Source organism: Triticum urartu, chromosome 2A (assembly GCF_056163025.1).
Source record: "Triticum urartu cultivar PI428250 chromosome 2A, HENAU_Tu73, whole genome shotgun sequence".
Classification (NCBI taxonomy): Eukaryota; Viridiplantae; Streptophyta; class Magnoliopsida; order Poales; family Poaceae; genus Triticum; species Triticum urartu.
This window is the reverse complement of record NC_141874.1, coordinates 352,910,148-352,934,211: the sequence shown is the minus strand read 5'-3', so window position 1 is coordinate 352,934,211 and position 24,064 is coordinate 352,910,148.

Genomic DNA, 24,064 nt, shown 5'->3' with positions numbered 1-24,064 from the left:
CCGGTTTCTACCGTAGATTTGTGAAGGACTTTAGCACCATTGGTTCAACTTTGCATGCTTCGAGCAAGAAGAATCCACCCTTTGTTTGGGGACCATCGCAAGATACCGCTTTCAATGAGCTTAAGAATTTGCTTACTCATGCTCCCGTGCTTGCATTACCCAACTTTGACAAACCCTTTGAGATTCATTGCGATGCTAGTGGTAATGGCATAGGAGGTGTGTTAACGCAAGAGAAGCGCCACGTAGCTTACTTTAGTGACAAACTTTCTGGAGCGCAACTCAATTACCCCATCTATGACAAAGAGTTATATGCTTTGTTGGACCAATGCTAGCGGTAAAGAATATAACTCTTTGTCATATATGGGGTAATTGAGTTGTGCTCCGGAAAGTTTCTCAATAAAGTAAGCTATGGGGCACTTCTCTTGCGTTAGCACACCTCCTATGCCATTACTGCTAGCATCACAATGAATCTCAAAGGGTTTGTCGAAGTTGGGTAATGCAAGCATGGGAGCATGAGTAAGCAAATTCTTAAGCTCATTAAAAGCGGTGTCTTGGGATGCTCCCCAAACAAAAGGCGCATTTTTCTTGCTCAAAGCATGCAAAGATGAAGCAATGGTGCTAAATTCCTTCACGAATCTACGGTAGAAACCGGCTAAACCAAGGAAGCTACGCACTTGTTGCAAATTGGTTGGTTGTGGCCAAGTTTTGATAGCATTGATCTTAGAGTCATCAACATGAACACCCTTAGAGGAAACAACAAAACCCAAGAAAACGGGCTTATCAACGCCAAAAAGGCACTTTTCCATGTTAGCATAGAGACGCGCTTTTTGAAGAGTTTGCAAAACGGTTCGGACATGGGTGACATGATCTTTAAGAGATTTCCTATAAACAAGGATATCATCAAAGTAGACCATAACAAACTCACCAATGTAAGGGCGAAAGACATGATTCATAAGACGCATGAAAGGACCCGGTGCTTCCGATAAACCCATAGGCATGACTAACCAGTCATACAAACCAAACTTTGTTTTGAAAGCGGTTTTCCCTTCATCACCCTCTTATATGCGGACTTGATAGTAACCACTTTTAATAGCAATCTCGGAAAATATAGTGGCACCACTAAGTTCATCAAGGCGTGGAATGGGATACCGATAGCGAACGATGATAGCATTGATAGGTCTACAATCGGAACTCATGCGAAAGCTACTGTCTCGTTTTGGCACAAGAATGACAGGAATGACACAAGGACTCAAACTTTCACGCACATGTCCATGGTCTATGAGATGTTTTACTTTCCTTTGTATTTCTTTGTTTTCTTCGGGGTTGACGCGGTAGGGAGCTTTGTTCGAAAGAGGTGCTCCGGGGATGAGGTCGATGCGGTGCTCGATGCCTCGTAGTGGAGGTAGTCCTGGAGGTAGCTTGTCGGGGAAAACATCTTGGAATTCCTGCAAAAGAGAAGACAACCCTAAAGGTAGAGTGTGAGAGGTGTTAGCTTGTGGTGCGTCGTCCTTGCACAAAAGGATGTAGTGTATCACACTAGATGGGTTCTCACACACTTCTTTTATCTCACGTTAGGTTGCAAATAGAACTAGGTTCTCCTTTTCGCTCATCGTGGAGGCACTCGATTTGGGCTTGTGGCGCTCACTCTCTTTTTGGTGGCTCGCTCTCTCACTATTCTCTCCATGATGGGTGGCTTGATTGTCGGTGATCAGTTGGCTTGGAGACATAGGGCAAAGTACATACTCCTTTCCATCCATCTTGAAGATGTAGTGGTTCGTTCGGCCGTTGTGGATGACACCTCTATCAAATTGCCATGGGCGTCCAAGAAGAAGGTGGAAAACGGTCATTGGAACGATGTCACACTCCAAAGTGTCTTCGTAGGCGCCAATTTTGAAGGAAACTTGTACTCGATGCTCGACTTGGATAGTGTCGGAGTCGCTAAGCCATTGAACTTTGTAGGGATGTGGGTGCTTTGTCTTGGGCAATTGGAGCTTGGAGCAAAGTTCTTCACTTGCTAAGTTCTGAAAACTCCCTCCATCAGTGATGACCTTGACAGACCTTCCATTGATGCCGGCCTTGGTATGAAAGATGTGGCATCTTTGGTCATCTTCTTGGTGATGTTGGAGAGTCAAGACCTTGGAGACAACAAGAGCGGGACTTAAATCTTCATCACAAAAGACTTGTTAGGTGTCTTCTTCGTTCACTTGCCGGTGTATGGCACTTGCTCAAGGGCTTCCATTTCTCCTTCACTCATCGAGTCATAAGTACAGTCGTCCTTGAGGATCATGGTCCGCTTGGTGGTGCAGTCATAGGACTTGTGGCCTTGGCCTCCACATGTGAAGCATTTGAAGGAACTCATCTTGACGGTCTCATCGGTTGGGGTAGATGATGATGAAGCGCTCGTCTTGAAGTTGCTCGATGTAGAAAGATGACTTGGGGTTGACGAAGCTTTCTTATAACTCAACTTGTCTAGCTTGTAGAAGGCTTTGTTGACGAAGGCGGTGTTGGAGTCGTTGAAGCTTGGGGTTGGAGAAACCCTATGACTTGGATGAGAACTTGGCATACAAGTAATCAACTTGCACTTGGCGTTCTAGTTTGGTAGCTTGATGCACTAGCTCGATGAGGTTCGATGCAAGTCGTTGGCAAGGTTGTCGATGCGTTCACTCATTGCTTGTTGCTCTTGATATAAAGCACGTTGTGCACCAAAGAGGTGGCTCTTTATGACGTAGGAGTTCATGTCGTCGTCTTGCCCAATGAAGAGTGGGTTGGTAGAAGCACTTGGCCTATCCATCATTCCAAAAGAAATATGTGAGTGGGAGAAAGATAAGAATGTATACCAAATGTACCTTGACCGAAGTTGAAGGTGGATCAATGATCACTCCAATGTAAAACAAGGAAATAGCACAATTGGTACCAATTCTTGTCGGTTTCTCACACCTACACAAGTAAAAGCTTATGGTGGAGCTCGGTTAGGATGGTGGCACAAAATTTTATGCAATTGTTAGTGAGCTTCAATAATGTTGGAAAAGATTCGCAATTTGCAATGCAACAAGTAGACCAAGCAATACAATGTAGCGACCCGACCTCAGATGGTCAAGTCTCTGTGCTTTAGTGTCATCCCTAGATCGGTAATGCTAACACACACAGTACTTGAATGGATTTATAACAGAGTAGCAATCACACACTTATTACATCGAATGTCTCAAGAGAGAACTTAATACAATAAATATGGCTTAAGGCCATCTAAATAAGATAACAACGGAAGGCTTGGAAGATAAAGTGAGTCCATCAACTCCAACGGCATAGCTGAGTGCATGCAACGACCTAGCGCACCTTACTCATGTGAAAAGTATGCAACATGATATGTTGCAGCCCGTAACGGGTCAGCACATGGAATATGCTGGCAATATAACACGATAGAGCAATGAACAGATAAATGCTATCACTACATGCATATATGGCTGGTGGAGGCTCTATGGTTGTAATGTTTTGCGAAAAGCTAGTTTTTCCCTACAACAAAGGAATAAATTTTACTTAACTATCATGGTGGTTGAAACATCATTGAGAAGGCTCCTCCAACTAAAATCCCAATTAAAGTAGTCATTAACATCCCAACAAATTAAATTAGAGTGATGAGATCAAACCAATAATTCAAGTACGAGATACTCAAGTTGTCCATAACTGGGGACACGGCAAACCATGACTAGTTTGTACACTCTGAACAGGTTTGCGCACTTTTCCCCACAAGACTCGATCTCCTCCATTGGATTTCTTGCACTACATGGTGTTTGAGAAACGGATGACCGAGACACAGTCTTTCAGAAGCATTAACTCTTTACTCTGGGTAGACAGTTAAAACTACTTTCCCTCTACATCTGCTAGCCTATGACTGAAAGAGGTCACAAAACATACTCAACTATGCCAGAGCCCATAATGGCTTGTGGCTGCACATGGAAGTTTCTAGCATGAATAATATTATGATCCCTTTGAGCTTGGGTGGCGGACCATAGGATGATCACACGGGTACTCCAGGATATCCTAGGACAACACTGGATTCGCCAGGTGCCCACAATTAATCCACCCAGATGTGTATTAAAGTTGCCACCGTAAGTTGAAGCATTAATTAACAACTCGCATCTGTCATGGATACACTCAAACCCAAACCACGTCTACAAGCATACCATGGCAATATAAGCATAACGTAGAAGTAACTCCTAAGGGTTTGATAAGAAAACATGTAATAGGTTCTACCTCATCATCTACTTCACAGTACCCACAAGTTAATCCCATCCTAATCATGTAGTGTTTGAGGATTGTAACTAATGCAAATAAAATTGAAATAAAATCCAATAAAATTATTCATTTGATTTTAGTATTTTTCTTCAAATATTTCATTCATTTTGGAGAAGCCATATTATCTCCTCTCATATATTTTAATATGAAATATTTTCGGAGAGGAAAAATAGTTAAAACCAAATGATCCTTGTTTTGATATTTGAAAAAAAATTCAAATATCAAAAATGTGAAATCCCCAACTCTTTCCGTGGGTCCTTGAGTTGCTTAGAATTTCGAGGATCGCAACACAAAATGCAATAAAATATGATATGCATGGATGACCTATGTATAACATTCAAAATTGAAAATTTGGGATGTTACAAACCTACCCCCCTTAAGATGAATCTCGTCCTCGAGATTCGGGTTGGCTAGAAATAGGTGTGGGTGGTCTTTGCGTAGATCATCCTCTCGCTCCCAGGTGGCTTCATCCTCGGTATGGTGGCTCCACTGAACTTTGCAAAACTGGATAACTTTGCTGCGAGTAACTCGACTGGCAAACTCGAGAATTTTGACAGGTTTCTCCTCATAGGTCAAATCACTATCCAACTGAATTTCTTCCAGGGGCACAGTATCTCTCAGAGGAATATCAGCCATCTCTGCATGGCACTTTTTCAACTGGGAAACGTGAAACACATCATGAACTCCTGACAGCCCTTCGGTTAACTCCAACTTGTAGGCTACTTCTCCCATGCGTTCCAAAATACGGTATGGGCCTACAAATCTCGGGGATAACTTTCCCTTAACTCCAAAACATTTAACTCCTCGCAGAGGTGACAGGTGACACTCGTAGATATGCTTTGTCTCCGATTTCATAGACTACCTCCTTGCGTTTTGAGTCTGCATAGCTCTTCTGTCGAGACTGAGGTACCTTTAGTCTGCCTCGAATCTGCTTAACCTTCTCTTCTGACTCTTTAATCAAATCCAGTCCAAACAACTGAGGGTCTCCGAGTTCATCCCACATTAACGGTGTTCTGCACCTCCTTCCATACAAAGCTTCGAAAGGTGCCATCTTCAAACTGGCTTGGTAGCTATTTTATGAGAACTCAGCGTAGGGAAAATTTTCATCCCAACTTGATCCATAATCTAGCGCACAAGCTCTCAACATGTCCTCCAGAATTTGATTGACTCTATCGTTCTGTCCATTTGTCTGCGGATGAAATGTTGTACCGAACTCCAGCCTGGTACCCAATGTCTAGTGCAGCTGGTGCCAAAACTTTGAAGTAAATTGTGTTCCCCTATCTAATACAATGGTCCTCGAAACTCCATGCAGATATACGATCCTGGTCATATATATCTTGGCCAACTTTGCGCTTGTATAAGTGGTTTTCACTTGGATAAAGTGAGCTAACCCGATCGGGTCCTGGGTAAACCGGTGATAAAATCCATGCCAAGCTTGTCCCACTTCCATTCGGGTATCGGCATAGGCTGCAGTAATCCTATTGGCTTCTGATGTTCTGCCTTCACTCTCTGACATACATCACATACGGCAACATACTCGGAAATATCCTTCTTCATTCTAGTCCACCAGAAATGCTCCTTCAAATCTAAATACATCTTGGTGTTTCCGGGGTGTATCGAGTATGGCGAGTCATGAGGTTCCTGTAGTATCAACTTCCTGATCTCGGCATTATTGGGCACATATACACGGTTCTCAAACCACAAGATGTCGTGCACATCCTCATGAAAACCTTTGGCTTTTCCTTCACTCATCTTCTCCTTTATCTCGGCAATTTCTTTGTCATCCTTCTGAGCTTCTCGAATCTTTCCCAATAATGTTGACTGAAACTCCAATGATGCTACAAAACCTCTAGGAACTATCTCCAAACCAAGCTCCCTGAGATCTTCGGCCAACCCCTTTGGTAATACTCCGCTCACGAGCGTATTGGCATAACTCTTCCGGCTCAAAGCGTCTGCTACGACATTGTCCTTGCCTTGATGATAGTGCAACTTCACATCATAATCCTTTATGAGCTCCAACCATCACCTCTGCCTAAGATTCAGCTCCTTCTGTGTAAAAATGTACTTCAAACTCTTATGATCCTTGTACACATCACAACGGTTTCCAATGAGAAAATGTCTCCAGGTCTTGAGTGCATGCACTACGGCTACTAACTCAAAATCATGCGTGGAATAATTCAACTCATGTGGTCAAAGCTGACATGAGGCATATGAAACAACTCTTCCGTCTTGCATAAGTACTCATCCAAGTCCTAAACGAGATGCGTCCCAATACCCTTGGAAATCCTTGCGTATATCCGGCAAAATTAGCACTGGGGCTGTAACCAAGCGTTTCTTCAACTCCTGGAAACTTGCTTCACATTCTTCAGTCCAATGGAACTTGGTATCCTTCTTCAACAACGCCGTCATAGGCTTCGCAATCTTGGAAAAAATCTCAATGAATCTCCGATAGTATGCCACGAGTCCAAGAAAACTGCGGATCTCTCCAACTGAGGTGGGTGCCAACCACTCGGTGACTGACTGAACCTTGGTAGTATCCACTGCTATACCTTCTCCTGATATAACATGTCCAAGAAATCCAACTTCCTTCAGCCAAAATGCACATTTGCTGAACTTGGCATATAACTGATGTTCCCTGAGTTTCTCAAGAACCAAACGTAAATGCTCCTTGTGTTCTTCTTCATTCTTCGAGTACACCAAGATATCATCAATGAACACCACGACAAACTTATCCAAGAATTCCATGAAAACCTTATTCGAAAACACGTGACATAACCGTATACTCATATAGCCCGTACCGTATGGTGAAAGCTGTCTTAGGTTTATTCTTTTCCCAGATCTTCAGCTGGTGGTATCCTGATCGCAAGTCGATCTTCGAAAACACGTTAGCTCCTTGTAGCTGGTCAAACAAATCATTGATCATCGGCAGTGGGTACTTGTTCTTGAAAGTCACCTCATTCAAGGCTCGATAATCAACAACCATTCTTAAGGATCCATCCTTCTTCTCAACCAAGAGCACTGGGGCTCCCCATGGCGATGAACTTCGTTGAATGTAACCTTTCTCCAATAACTCCTTAATCTGCTTCTTGATCTCTTCCAGATCATTTGCGGGCATCCGGTACGGTCTCTTCGATATCGGTCTGGTGCCTGGCAACAGTTCTATTAGAAACTCGATGTCTCGATCTGGCGGCATGCCTGGTAGCTCCTTTGGAAATACATTTTGGTAATCCTTCACTACATGCACTTCTTCTTGAACAACTCCCATGAGAGAATTTACTTGGGTCCTCTTCGGTGCATGCCTGGATGCGTACCTGATCCTTTTTTCCCTCCGGGGTGGTGAGTAAAATTGACTTACTAGTGCAATCGATGTTTCCCCCATACATTGATAGCCAATCCATTCCTAGTATCACATCCAATCCTTGTGACTCCAAAATTATCAGGTCTGAGGGGAAAACACAGCTTCCAATGCTCAATGGAATCTGAAAACATCCTTGACTTGACATATACTCCGCTCCTGGTGAGCTTACTAACATAGGTGTCCTAAGTACTTTAGTGGGAAACTTATATTTATCCATGAATCCCCTTGAAATGTATGAATGCGATGCACCAGTATCAAAGAGAACAATTGTAGTAAATGACCTAATCAAAAACTTACCGACAACTGCATCAGGCTGCTCTTCAACCTCCTCCACGTTCACGTGGTTCATTTGTCCCCTGTTGAAAGGGTTGCGCTTCTTCCCAGAGCTTCCATTGCCATTGCCATTCCCATTCTTCACTTCAGGGCACTCAGTGGCATAGTGTCCAGTCTTCCCGCACTTGAAACAAGTAATGTGACTTAGGTCCTTCTTGGCAGGTGTGGCTGGATTAGAGCTGTTCTGATTGTTGCCTGCTCCATTCCCGTTCCCATTCTTGGGGCCACTTTGGTTATGCGAACTTCCTCCATTGTGGGTATGGCCTCCATGGTTATGGGTAAATCCTCCCGAGTTCGGGGTGAAATGGGGCTTCTGCTGAGCTCCAGAATTGTACTTCCCTTGTCCATACTTCCTTTTGCGGCTCTCTATCTGCTGCTGCTTCCCTTCAATTATAAGCGCCTTGTCTACCAGCTCCTGATAGTTGTTAAATGTTGCCATCATCAACTGCATGCTCATCTCATCATTCAGCCCTTCCATAAACTTCTCCTGCTTCGCGGCATCCATGGCCACATCATCTGGGGCATAGCAAGATAGCTTACTAAACTCATCTACGTACTGAGCCATATTACGATTTCCCTAGCGCAAGTTGTGAAACTCACGCTTCTTCATGCTCATAGCTCCAGTTGAGACATGGGCTGTGCGAAAAGCTTGCTGAAACTGATCCCAAGTGACATTGGCTATAGGGAAAGTGGTCGTGTAATTCTACCACCATGCGGCTGCGGGTCCATCCAAATGTGCAGCAAAACGCACCTTCTCAGCATCTGTGCAACCTGCGGTGGTCAACTCCCTTCCAATCCTGCACAGCTAGTCATTAGCAACTATTGGCTCGGTGCTACTAGAAAACACCGGCGGCTGCAACCTTAGAAAGCGAGCTAAGTTGTCCACTGTGGGTGGTGGTTTAGGGTTGTTGTTGTTGTTGCCTTGGTTCCAGACTAATATCTGCATCAAGGCATTCTGCTGCTGGATCAACTGAGTGATCTCCGGTGGGAAGACAAATCCTGTATCATGTCTCGGAGGCATCTGATGGGTTTAGAGGGGATATATTAGAATAGAATGAGGTCTACTGAGAAAGCACTACCCATATGCACATGAGACAAACACAATCATATCACACCAAATCAATTCAAGCAAGGGCATACAATCGGTCTAGAACTATCATGACAAAAGTTCTCGGCTACTACTATATACATGGGGAAATACTACTAATCATATGGTGGTCTTCTAGAACTTTTTATCAGTGGAAGACTCCGTGATATCCGCTCCAGCTTCGTCTTCATAATCATTATCACTATCGCGGGGTCGGAGTCGGTGTCATCGATAATGATGTAGTCTTCAGAACGAATTTCCTTAGCTTCGTCATCTTCTCCTCCTGGCATGGGGTCTCCCATAAAAACTCCTAGCTTCCTTGTCAGGTCATCATTCTTCTCCACGAGTATCGTCATTTCCTCCTCATATCCATCGCGTGTATACTTGAGTTCCCCTTATAGCTCTGTGATCCTGGTCATCGCCTTCTTGAAATCTATCATGCTCGCGCACATCTGGTTCTCCTGTCGACGAATGTGCTGGTTTAACTCTTGGATGAAAGCTGCAATGGACCTGTCCTTCCTGGTGCTGATCATCTCCCATTGCTCATCTCGTTGCCCACATATCTGGTAGATAGTGTCCTTCAGCTCCTGTTTGTAGACTTCTCCAATTCGTCCCATAGCAATGTGGGCTGCCATGCTCTTGCCTAGACTCTAGGTGGGTGCATCAAAGGAAAACTCTATGGGCTTAGTGACTGGCATGAATGTCCTTCCTAGAACTTGAACTCGAATCATCCAACTCTCCTCTTCTGGTAAAGTGACGCTGTAGGTCCCAGTGAAGCTTGGTATTCCGATGTTCTAGTACCGAGTGACTTCCTTCAAGTGTCGTCCAAAAGGTGTGTCTTCATCCATTTGTGCAAACTTGTTCCTTGAGTCCGCCATCCTAAATGGTTGAAAATGGAGAGGAGTCAGAAATGAGTAGAGAAGAGTGACCTATGGCTCATCTTAGTGGTTGTGTCCTACATTCAGCGTGTGCTCTGATACCATCTTGTAGCGACCCGACCTCAGACGGTCAAGTCTCTGTGCTTCAGTGTCACCCCTGGATCGGTAATGCTGACACACACAGTACTTGAATGGATTTATAACAGAGTAGCAATCACACACTTATTACATCGAATGTCTCAAGAGAGAACTTAATACAATAAATATGGCTTAAGGCTATCTAAATAAGATAACAGCGAAGGCTTGGAAGATAAAGTAAGTTCGTCAACTCCAACGGCATAGATGAGTGCATGACAACGACCTAGCGCACCTTATACCTTTTCTGAAAAGTCTGCAACATGATATGTTGCAGCCCGTAACAGTTCAACACATGGAATATGCTAGAAATATAACACAGTAGAGGAATGAACAGATAAATCCTATCACTACATGCATATATGGCTGGTGGAGGCTCTATGGTCATAATGTTTTGCGACAAGCCAGTTTTTTCCTACAACAAAGGAATAGATTTTATTTAACTATCATGGTGGTTGAAATATCATTGAGAAGGTTCCTCCAACTCAAATCCCAATTAAAGTAGTCATTAACATCATAACAAATTAATTTAGAGTGATGAGATCAAACCAATAATTCAAGTACCAGATACTCAAGTTGTCCATAACCGGGGACACGGCTAACCATGATTAGTTTGTACACTCTGCAGAGGTTTGCGCACTTTTCCCCAGAAGATTCGATCTCCTCCGTTGGATTTCTCGCACTACATGGTGTTTGAGAAATGGATGACCTAGACACAGTCTTTCAAAAGCATTAACTCTTTACTCTGGATAGACAGTTACACCTACTTTCCATCTACATCTGCTAGCCTACCACTAAAAGAGGTCACACAACATACTCAACTATGACAGAGCCCATAATGGCTTGTGTCTACACATTGAAGTTTCTAGCATGAATAATATTATGATCCCTTTGAGACTGGGTGGCAAACCGTAGGATGATCACATGGGTACTCCGGGATATCCTAGGACAACACTGGATTCTCCAGGTGCCCACAAGCAATCCACCCAGATGTGTATTAAAGTTGCCACCTTAAGTTGAACCATTAATTAACAACTCACATCTGTCATGGATACACTCAAACCCAAACCACGTCTACGAACATAGCATGGCAATATAAGCATAACGTAGAAGTAACTCCCAAGGGTTTGATAATAAAACAGGCAATAGGTTCTACCTCATCATCTACTTCCTAGTACACACAAGATAATCACATCCTAATCATGCAGTGTTTGAGGATTGTAACTAATGCAAATAAAGTTGCAATAAAATTATTTATTTGATTTTAGTATTTTTCTTCCAATATTTCATTCATTTTGGAGAAGTCATATAATTTAATATGAAATATTTTCGGAGAGGAAAAATAATTAAAACCAAATGATCCTTGTTTCGATATTTGAAAAAAAAATCTAATATGAAAAACGTGAAATCTCCAACTCTCTCTGTGGGTCCTTGAGTTGCTTAGAATTTCGAGGATCGCAACACGAAATGCAATAAAATATGATATGCATGGATGACCTATGTATAACATTCCGAATTGAAAATTTGGGATGTTACATATAAGGTACATGGAAACACACACGCAAAGAGATAAGTGGGGTCATGCAACCAAGGAAGAGCCAAAATGTGGAATCCACGAAAATGCTCTTGTTGCACAACACTAGAGAGACCCTAGCACGATTGCACAATAGGCGGATACGAAGACTTGTGCACAACCTACTAACAAAAAATGCAACGACTTCTATCCCAAGTATGATCTATGTATGGTGTTTCAATGATATGATCCAAGATGATCTAGCATGACAATCTTAATGTTGTACGATGCTATGGTTGTTGCTTAAAAGCTCTTTGCTTATCTTTCCCTTTTTGCTTAAAAGCTTGTTTGGATCTTTGTTGTTTGAGCTCTTTTCTCATGCAATGCTTCACGAAGCAAGATAGCAATTTTGTATGCGATGACAACCTTGTGACACAAGAGATGATACCCAGATATGCACCAATGATATACGTATTGATGCGTAGCATCCTATGGACATCACCATGTCAAGAGTCCGTTCGACGAGTGACATGTGCGACATCTACTTCACATACTCAAAGGTGAATCATCTCCTTTACACGTGCTCAGTTGACCCCTTCGAGGATGGTATACTACTTGGCACTTCTCCTGTGTGCATGCATAGGTATTGTCGGAGCTTCACGGATGACGAGGAGGAGTGCAAGCGCCAAGGAACAACTACACCATCCGTGAGGGAAGCCTGGAAGCAAGGATGGAAGAAGACGGAGTTGCTGAAGCTACAGTGGCCGGACATCCGGCGCATGGGCAGACGCGCAGGGGCTGCCCCAATAGACAGCCAACAACATCAGCGGCCGGACATTCGGCGCCAGCCCCGGACATCCGGTGCCTCGCCAAGTCCCGGACATCCGGCCTCGGCCCCGGAAATCCGAACACCGCCGAACCCGAGAGCAACAAGACCAACCCAGCCAGCCCGGACATCCGGCCCCTCCAGCCCGGACATCCGGCCCTCCGCGAACGCCCGTACATCTGGCCCGACGCCCGAACGTACGGCCTTCCCTGCCTGCGTGCAATGCATCGAGGCCGAGGCCCATGTACCCCTTCGCCCCTTAGACTATATATACTCCCCTCCACCTACGTTTTAGGGTTAGCATTGTGATATCTCATTTGAGAGATAGAGCTTCGCTCATCCATATCGGATCTACTCCACGAGAGAGACTGTGGCCCCTCTTTGGAGAAGATCCACCTTGGATTCAGGACCCCCCTCTTGGGCGGCCCCATCAAGACCTCCTCACGAAGAAGAACCGGTTACCCAATGTATCATCCTTTGTTGGATTTGGATCTTGTATCTCTTTGTGTTTTGAGGATGTAGCACATGTGTGATCATTCTTGTTGGTTTTAGTGTTTCCCTCATGTTTCCCCTCGTTTCCCCCCTCGTGTTCTTCGTGTTCATCGCGGGATCCGCACCTTTCGTGAAAGATCAGCCGTATAGGGTTCCACCCTACATCATGTATGCTATGGGATATATGATCACTAATGTGCACAAGTCACGTTGCCGGCAATACTCAAAGGCTAGTCTCGATGGGTAAGCGACACAAAGGAGAATGGCTATGATGGCTATCAATGTAATGGCAAGAATGATGTATCCAATACCAAGATGATGTTACCGTTCTCGCTTACGGTATGGTGTCAAAATGGTGTTGTGGTTGTTGTCGATGACGCATCCGTGGCGAAGATGAGCGGCGGTGATGTTGATGTCAAACCGTACCTAAATAGCTGAAACACAATACGACACAGAACCACAACTGAAATTCTCAAAGCACAAAGTTGCATAACGAGTCAGAGTGCGAAACGGGTAAGCAATGGAGGTGCTATGCGGATGTGGTGATGGTGTAGAGGTGGTGGCAGTGCGTATGAGGAGGTGTGGCGGTGGTGGAAACCAAACAGAAAAAATTCGGTTTCGTCAGGGAACGCCGGACGTCCGAGGGTTTACAGTCATCCGGTCGACGGACGTCCGGTGCCTGGGCGAAAATCGGGCACGGGAAGAACAACTAGGGTTCGTGAAGTGGAGGACGAAATTCGTCGAATCTGGGCGATTTCGTGGATGGGAAAGGTGGAGACGAAAGGGAAAAGTTAGATCCACTCAAGGAAAAGCAAATCCACGGATAAAATCCAACAAAATTTCATCACACCAACAAATCACAAAAACAATTGGGGCTATTTTTGTGGGGATATTTTGAATTAGGAACAAAATCAACAAAAACAAGGCTAGAAACACAACGGGGAGGCTAAAAAATCGTGATCAGCGTGGCTCTGATACCAAGATGATGTAGGGTAGGAACCCTACGGGCCAATCTTTCACGAAAGGAGCGGATCCCGCGATGAACACGAAGAGCACGAGTGGAAACACGAGGGGAAACACAAGGGAAAACACGAGAGAAACACTAAACCAACAAGAAATAGTCACACATATGCTAGATCCTCGAGTACATAAGAGATCAAACGATCCACGGTCAACTAAGGACGATATAAGTAGCACGATCTTCTCTGTGAGGAGGTCTTGAGGTTCTTCCCGTAAAGGGATCTTGAATCCGCTTGGGGGGTCTTCTCCGAGGAGGCGCTATCTCCGAGGAGAAGGTAACCAAGTGGATGAGCAAAGCTCTCACACCAAATATGAGCTAATCCTTTGCTAACCCTAGAAAAGAGGAGGAGAAGGTCTATATATATAGTCTTAGAGGTTGAAGGGGTACATGGGCTGTGGCCCAACACGCAAACATCACACATGCGTCGGACGTCCGGGAGTTACTGGTCGTCCGGAGGCTCGCGAGGGTGCGGACGTTCGGAGGCTCGCGAGGGTCCCGACGTCCAGTGCTCGTCGGACGTCCGTAGATTCGGCTCGCGTGGGCTTTGGTCGGAAGTCCGGTCAGGGTCGGACGTCCGGGGCATCGGTCGTCCGGGGGGCTTCGGAAATCCATAGATTCGGCTAGGGTGTGGGTGTGTCGGTCGTCCGGTGCCTGGAGGTCGTAGGACGTCCGTAGCTCACTGGTCGTCCGGAGCGTGGGAGTTTCGAGCAGTCCTTCTTCTGGTCCATTGAGCTTGGCGTCCTCACCATCTTGTCTGTTGAGTGTAGTTGGTCTATGGTTTTCCTCCAAGCACCTGATCACACATAGGGTTTCCGTTTGAGGTAGTAGCCAAGTCTCATGCATAGAAAGTGGTAGTTCGGAGAGGAGTGAGTTCACCTTATCTTCGATAGCCTTCGCTCGGGATCTTGTCATTGGTCCAAGTGGTGTCGTTGGAGGTGTAGATGCATCCACGGGGATGATCGTGGGATGCTCCGCATCAGTATTGATGTCCTCATCACAAAGCCCATGATATAGATCACGAGAGAGAGAGAGATAGATTAAACGTGATGCGGGGCTAACCCGACATAGGCCGATCTTTCACGATTGGAGTGGGTTCCCTCGAGGAACACGATGAACACGGGGAATAATGGAGATAAAACACAAGGGGAAACACTCAAGAACAAGTCCAATCACACATCCACTAGACAATCAAACACACAAGATCCACAAGGTACATGAACAAAAAAGGGAAAGATACAAGGTAAGGTTCATCTCCATGAGGAGGTCTTGAAGGGGCCACCCAAGAGGGGTTCTTGAATCCAAGGTGGATCTTCTCCGAAGAGGTGTCGGTCCCTCGCAATGGAGTAGATCCAGATGGATGAGCGAAGCACTATCTCAGATATGAGCTAGCACAACGCTAACCCTAGAAAGGAGGTGGAGGTGGTCTATTTATAGTCAAACCCATGAAGGGGTAAGTGGGAGAGAGATACAAGGCCAAAGGACTGGCTGCGCACAGGCAGGTACCGGACGACCGGTGGGGGTCGGTCGTCCGGTGGCTCAGGACGGTCCAGACATCCGGCGCGGGTCAGACATCCGCTGATTCTTCTTGGGACAGGTGGCACCGGACGTCCGGTCGGCGTCGGTCGTCTGGTCGCTGGGCTCGGTCTGTGGCTGGTCTTGGGTGTGTCGGATGTCTAGTGGATGCCAGTCGTCTTGGCGCTGTAGTGTGTCGGACGTCCGGTGGCACGTCGGACGTCCGACCACTGTAGACTCTGCAGCTCTGTCTTCTTCCGTCGTCGCTCCATGCTTCCCTCGCGGATGGTGTAGTTGTACACTTGCACTCGCACTCCTCCTCATCGTCCGTAGTGCTCCAACAATACCTATGCATGCACATGGGAGAAGTGTCAAGTAGTATACCATCCTCGAAGGGGTCAAGTGAGCACGTGTAAAGGAGATGATTCACCTTTGTGTATGTGAAGTAGATGTCACATGTGTCACTCGACAAACGGACTCTTGATATGGTGATGTCCATAGGATGCTCCGCATCATCTCCCCCCCCCCTTGGGAAAGATCCGACCTTGGATCAAAAACCAAATCTCCATGGGAAGAGATGGCTTCGCAGTGTAGAAGTGGACGTTCACCAAGTACTTGTCATCTTGAAGGTCGAAATGGACACTCTCCAATGTCGCACCATCTAGTGATTCCTTCAATAGGAGCAAGAATAATAAACACTTGGAAAACAAATGTGGTTAGCGTTAGTACAAAACCAAGCATTCAAGAGGTGATTCACCCAACAAGTGTCGTCATGAAGCATAGCATATGATGTGACAAGGGATTGTGACATGGCATGTGAGCGCATAAATTGAGAACAAAGAAGGATATTATGGAAACAAGCATGTAAATGTGAGGTAGTGATGCAAATATGTGTATCAAGAGAAGAAGCATCAACCTCAAGGTCATATCAATCATGCATAAAGCACTCGGCAAATGGTTGATGGTAGGCATAGGAATCATTCACAACACCACGTAAAATGAAGTGTCTAAATACATGGGACAAGTGCAAGAGAATCCAAGCATAATGTGCATAGGGTGTAGTGAATATCGTGTGGCACTCAGCACAATGGAAAGAGAAATTGTTCATCATGTGTGAGGCAATCAAGGCAAGCTTGTAGCAACCAATGGGACATGGCATATGTGAAGTGATGACATTGTTGCAACTTGCAAGCAAACATATGAGAGGAGCAAGTAATCCAAGAATTGGATGCAACACACAAGGCATATATATCATGATGCATGGAATTGTGAAAATGACAATTCGAAGTAAGATCTCTAACAAGTGTGCAATCAAGTGGTCCAAGATGAACAATAAGTCTCATGGTGCAAGCAAAACAAGTAGTATGATCTGCAATATCCATGCTCAAGAAAGATGTCACCTTGAAGGCGTGTCCTTGTGCATTCTTCACGTTGCCTAAGTGGAAGGAAAGGTGGTGTAGAAGCGAGTCGTGGTCAAATGTATGAGGCTCACTCTCAAGAGCTCGAATGGTTGACTCACATGAAGTGGAAGCCGACAGAAAGTCCAAGTATCCTACACATGCACACAACAAAACAAAGAACGTATGCGCATGGTAGATAAACATATCATCCATCATGATGGTTCTCTTATTTTGCACACAAACATTAGTAGCACAAGTGCATGAATAATATGATGCAATAATGGCTATATTCATGGCACTAGATAGATAGTGCAAAGAGGTAAGACAAGCATGCTTCACAAGAAATATGTCAAAATCTCCAAATATATGTGACAATGCCATGTGGGCAATCTCATGAGCAAGAGTAGAATTGATGTAGGGTGAAAACCCTAGGGGGCGATCTTTCACGAAAGGAGCGGATCCCATGATGAGCACGAAGAACACGAGGAGAAACACGAGGGGAAGTCACAAAGGGTCACAAAGAGAAATAGTCAAACCAACAAGATTAAGTCACACATGTGTTAGATCCATGAACACAAAAGAAGATACAAGATCCACAGTCGACAAGGGACGATACAAATGGTAACCGATCTTCTCCGTGAGGAGGTCTTGATGGTCTTCTCCGCAAGGAGGTCTTGAATCCAAAGGGATCTTCTCCGAAGAGGGGCCGCGGTCTCTCTTGTGGAGTAGATCCGGATGGATGAGCGAAGCTCTATCTCACAAATGAGCTAACACAATGCTAACCCTAAAACGTAGGTAGGAGGAGAGTATACATAGTTTAGGGGGCGAAAAGGTACATGGGCCTCGGCCCTTTACTATGCGCAGACAGACGGGGCCGGACATCCGGGCGTCGGGCCAGATGTCCGGGCCTTCGGGAGGAGCCGGATGTCCGGGGCTGGGGCCGGATGTCTGGGTTGACGGGGATTCTCTTATGTCCTCTGTTTGCAGCTTGTCCGCATATCCGGGCGTTGGGGCTTGATTTCCAGGCCAGGCCGTTTGTCCGGGCTGGGGCCGGATGTCCATGGCCTGTAGATGCTCGACGACTGGAATGCTGTTGTAGTTGATGTCACCAGCGGCCGGATGTCCGGGCTCGGGGCCGGATGTCCGGGCTCGGGGCCGGATGTCCGGGCCCTGGAGCTGCCTTCTTCTCCTTTCGGAGTTCCTCTTCATCCACGGACTTGGCAACTTTTCCGTCTTCACGGGCATCTTTGGGAGGGTCCTCTTGGTACCTAATCATGCACAAAATCTCGGACTTAGCTAGTAGCCATGTCTCGAGAGGATCATATGTAATATCACAAAGGAGAGAAGTCACCTCGGTCTCGAGAGCTCTAGCTCTAGCTCGAGTCATAGGTCCTCTTGGCACTTCGTGAGACGATGGTAGGTCCATGGGGATGACCAGAGGATGCTTCACATCATCTCCCCTCCCATGGGGCAGATCCGACCTCGGATCAAAATCCTCATCACCATGGTAGGGAGAGAGATCCTTGATGTTGAAGATGTCGCTCATGGAGTACTTGTCGCGTGGTATGTCGATCTTGTAGGCGTTGTTGTTGTAGCGTTCAAGCATCTTGTAGGGTCTATCCGCTCGTGGTCGAAGTTTGGACTTGCGATCATTGGGGAAGCGGTCCGTGCGAAGGTGTAGCCACACAAGATCTCCAATGTTGAACACCATGGGGTGCTTGTTGATGTTGAGCTTGGTCGCAAGTCGTTGTACTTGGCGCTCGATGGTGTGCCTTGTATCTTCATGCACCTTCTTGAGATGGTTCACACATGCACTTGCGTCCATATTGATGCACTCTTGTAGTGGTAGAGGGAGAATGAAAAAAGGGGACAATGGGTTGAATCCATAGACAACCTCGAAGGGGGACTTGCCGGTAGTTGAGTGTCTTGCGCGGTTGCAGGCGAACTCGGCAATAGGTAGACACTTCTCCCACTCCTTGATGTTCTTCTTTATTAGCACTCGGAGTAGAGCGGAGAGTGTGCGGTTGGTCACCTCCGTTTGGCCATCGGTTTGTGGATGGTACACCATGGAGAAGAGTAGCTTGATTCCGAGCTTGGCGCATAGGGTCTTCCAGAAGTAACTCAAGAACTTGACGTCGCGGTCCGAGACAATCATCTTTGGCACTCCATGTAGTCATAAGATTTCCCTACAAAAGAGATTGGCAACATGTGAAGCATCGCCTATCTTGTTGCAAGGAATGAAATGTGCCATCTTAGAGAATCGGTACACAACAACAAATACCGAATCCTTTCCATTTCTAGTTCTAGGCAATCCAAGTACAAAATCCATGCTAATATCTTCCCATGGTTGATATTGAATTGGGAGAGGCACATAAAGGCCATGGGATTGGGCTTTAGACTTAGCTTTGCGACATGTATATCATCGGTTGGTGAAGCGGTTGACGTCGCGAAACATCTTGGGCCATTAGTAGTTCTTGGAGAGCGTAGCGAAAGTCTTGTCGCGTCCAAAATGTCCAATTAGTCCTCCTCCATGAGATTCCTGCAAAAGCAACAAACGAAGAGAAGACTCGGGGATGCAAAGTTTGTTAGTTCTCATAAGATATCCCTCTTTGATGTAATAGCGTTCCCAAGATGTATGTGTCAAACATTTCGCATAAGGAATAGCAAAAGTGGAATCATGCACATACAAGTCTTTTATGTGCTCAAAGCCAATGACATCCAATTCAAGTTGATTAACAAGCATGCATATGCAGGAAAGAGTGTCCTCCGCAACATTTTCCTTACCTTTGATGTACTTGAAGACATAAGGAAAAGACTCAATGAATTCACTCCATTTAGCATGTGCTTGTTCAACTTAGTTTGAACCTTAAGGTATTTAAGCGTTTCGTGATCGGTATGAATGATAAATTAACGCGGGCGAAGATAGTGTTCCTATTCATGCAAAACTCGCACTAAGGCATATAACTCTTTGTCATAGATGGGGTAATTGAGTTGCGCTCCAGAAATTTTCTCACTAAAGTAAGCTATGGGGCGCTTCTCTTGCATTAACACACCTCCTATGCCATTACCACTAGCGTCGGAATGAATCTCAAAGGGCTTGTCAAAGTTGTGTAATGCAAGCACGGGAGCATGAGTAAGAAAATTCTTAAGCTCATTGAAAGCGGTATCTTGGGATGGTCCCCAAACAAAAGGCCCATTTTTCTTGCTCAAAGCATGCAAAGGTGAAGCAATGGTGCTAAAGTCCTTCACAAATCTACGGTAGAAACCAGCTAAACCGAGGAAGCTACGCACTTGATGCAAGTTGGTTGGTTGTGGCCAAATTTTAATAGCATTGATCTTAGAGTCATCAACATGAACACCCTTAGAGGAAACAACAAAACCCAAGAAAACAAGCTTATCAACGCCAAAAAGGCATTTTTCCATGTTAGTATGAAGACACTCTTTTCGAAGAGTTTGCAAAACGGTTCGAACATGGGTTACATGATCTTTAAGAGATTTGCTATAAACAAGGATATCATCGAAGTAGACCGCAACAAACTCACCAATGTAAGGGCGAAACACATAATTCATAAGACACATGAAAGTACCCGGTGCTTCCGATAAACCCATAGGCATGACTAACCACTCATACAAGTCAAACTTTCTTTTGAAAGCGGTTTTCCATTCATCACCCTCTTATATGCGGATTTGATAGTAACGACTTTTGAGATCCATTTTGGAAAATATAGTGACACACTACAGGAATCAGACAGTTTGCCATCAAGCAAGTACAGACGGCAAAGGCTGAAATACAGACGGCAAAGATTTTGTCGTCAGCTAGCTAACGGCAAAGACTAAGTCGGCAAAGAGTACTTTGCCGTCAGCTTTTTATCAGGAAGACGGCAAAGTCTTTGCCGTCAGCCAAACTGATGTTTTGCCGTCAGGCGATTTAATAACAGACAGCAAAGAAAAGCTCGTTTGCTGTCAGCCGATTTAGTAACAGATGGCATAGGAGAGCTCCTTTGCCGTCAGCCTCATAAAATCACAGACGACAAAGAATTGTGTCTATTAAAATAATCTGGAACAACAATCCAAGTGCATAGGCTACAAGGAACTAAACGGACAAAGATGAACACTAGAGTATCCATCGACACTTTGTTCGACGAATCAACGATGAATGAACAAATTTCACGATACAAAATTACTATATTTACAAAGAATACATCATCACTTGGTGATCCAAGGCAAAATAGAATACATCATTACTCTATTTACACAGAATATTTCACAATAGCAGCCCGAGGTCCAGCACATGCAGCCATTTTGAGTTTGATCCACGCCAATGCCTCCCCTACGAACATCCCCTATGCCCGTGGTCGCCGGAGAAACAACAACTAGCAGCCGCGCCCCTCTCCCTTCTCGTTTCTTTCTCCAAAAACAAAGCACACTGATGCCACCATGGATGCCTGAGGAGCTGCGGCCGCTCCACGAGGCCGCGGCCGGTGCCAGGGGTCGAGGCCGGTGTGGCCTGCAGGGGTGACGGGGCCGGGGCCGCTGGAGGATGGTGAGGGTGACGGGGCAAGGAGGCTGCCGGGGGCGACGAGCGACAGGGCCTGGAGGCCGCCGGGGGCGACGAGCGACAGGGCCCGGAGGCCGCCGGGGGCAACGAGCGACCAGGCCGGGGCTGGCGGGTAACGAGGCCAGGGCCGACGTGCGAGATGACGGCCTGCGAGGCTAGGGCTTTCCAGCGAGGTGGTGGCGGGCGCCGGCAGGCCTACGGTGGCGACAGGGCAAGCGGCCGGGGCCGGTGGCGCTGGGGGTGAATGGGGCAGTGGCCGCGGCCGCCGGGTGGAGTGGTGGCCGGCGAGGCCAGGACTGGGGAACGAAGTGCTGGCGGAGGCGGGGGTCAAGGTGGTGGCGGGCGCCAGCTGGCGTGTTCGATTTGGATCAAGGATAGAAACGAGAGAGAGGAGAGAAACGAGAGAGACGTGCGGTGCGGGATGGGGATAAGGGAGGCAGGGCGTGGGGCGCGTGGGTGCTTCCTGGGGGTGCGTGTATCATGGGTGGGTGGGGTGTGCGTCCAGACGGCCTGGTGGGTGGGGATGTACGTCTTAGATCTTGCCATGTCATCGATCCGCGTGTTGTGCTTCTTCTTTGCTGTCTGCAGAATAAAACACAGACGGCAAATAACTCACTTTGCCGTCTGCCAAAAAAACACAGACGGCAAAGATTCTTTGCCATCTGTCAAAATAAACACAGACGGCAAAGATTCTTTGCCATCTGGCTAGTTTCTTGCAGACGGCAAAGTGAGCTCTTTGCCGTCTGTGTTTTTTTCGCAGACGGCAAAGTCTATTTTGCCGTTAGTGTTTCTTTGTCGTCTGCTGATGACGGCAAACCCTTTCTTTGCCGTCTGCCCAACAAAAAGCTGACGGCAAAGACGCCTCCTGACGGCAAATTAGCTATTTCCTGTAGTGGCACCACTAAGTACATCAAGCATATCATCAAGGCGTGGAATTGGGTACCTATAGCGAACGGTGATAGCATTGATAGGTCTACAATCGGAACACATGCGAAAGCTACCGTCTCTTTTTGGCACAAGAATGACCGGAACGGCAGAAGGACTCAAACTTTCATGCACATGTCCATGGTCTATGAGATGTTTTACTTGCCTTTGTATTTCTTTGGTTTCTTCAGGGTTGACGCGGTAGGGAGCTTTGTTTGGAAGAGGTGCTCTGGGGATGAGGTCGATGCGGTGCTCGGAGGTAGTACCGAAGGTATCTCATCGGGGAAAACATCTTGGAATTCTTGCAAAAGAAAGACAACACTAAAGGTAGAGTGTGAGAGGTGTTATCTTGTGGTGCCTCGTCATTGCATAAAAGGACATAGTGTAGGAAACTAGATGGGTTCTCACACACTCCTCTTATCTCGCTTTTGGTGGCAAATAGAACTAAGCTCTTCTTGTCGCTCATTGTGGAGGCACTCAATTTGGGCTTGTGGTGCTCACTCTCTTTTTGGTGGTTCACTCTCTCACTATTCTCTCCACGATGGGTGGCTTGCTTGTCGGCGATCACTTGGCTTGGAGACATAGGGGGAAGTACGTACTCCTTTCTTTTCAACTTGAAGATGTAGTGGTTCGTTCAGCCGTTGTGGATCACACCTCGATCAAATTTCCATGGTCGACCAAGAAGAAGGTGGCAAACGGTCATTGGAACAACATCACACTCCAAAGTGTCTTCGCATGCTCCGATTTTGAAGGATACTTGCACTCTATGCTTGACTTGAATAGTGCCGGAGTCGCTTAGCCATTGAACTTTGTAGGGATGTTGATGTAGGGTAGGAACCCTAGGGGCCGATCTTTGAGGAAAGGAGTGGATCTCGCGAAGAACACGAGGAACACGAGGGGGAAAATGAAGGAAATCCAGAGGGGAAACACGAGAGAATCACTAAAACCAATAAGAAATAGTCACACATATGCTAGATCCTTGAGTACATGAGAGACCACACGATCCACGGTCAATAAAGGAAAATACAAAGGTAGCCGGTTCTTCTCTGTGAGGAGGTCTTGATGGGGCCGCCCAGAGGGGGTCTTGAAGCCCAAGGGATCTTCTCTGAAGAGGGGCCGCGGTCTCTCTCGTGTAGTAAATCCGATGTTGATGAGCAAAGCTCTATCTCTAATGAGCTACTACTTTGCTGACCCTAAAACATAGGTGGAGGGGAGTAAATATAGTCTAAGGGGTGAAGGGGTACATGGGCCACGACCCAGATGCGCTGCACGCAGGCAGGGGGGCGGATGTCCGGGTGTCGGGCCGAATGTCCGGGCCTTCCCGGGACACCGGATGTTCGGGTGGTGGGGCCGAATGTACGTGCTGGTAGGGTCCAGCCTTGCAGCTCTCTGGAATGGCGGGGTCCGGATTTCCAGGCTGGAGGCTGGATGTCCGGGCTGGACGCCGGATGTCCGGGTCGTGTAGACTTGGCCACTGGCTCCTTGCTGCTGGTGACAATTCCAGGGGTCGGATGTCTGGGCCAGGGCCGGATGTCTGGGTCCTGGGAGCTGTCTCCGTCTTCTTCCATCGTCTCTTCCATGCTTCCCTCGCGGATGGTTTAGTTGTTCCTTGACGCTTGCACTCCTCCTCGTCGTCCGTAGTGTTCCGACAATACCTATGCATGCACACAAGAGGGGTGTCAAGTAGTATACTGTAACACCCACAGTGCAACTATATCTCCCACGTGTCGGGGC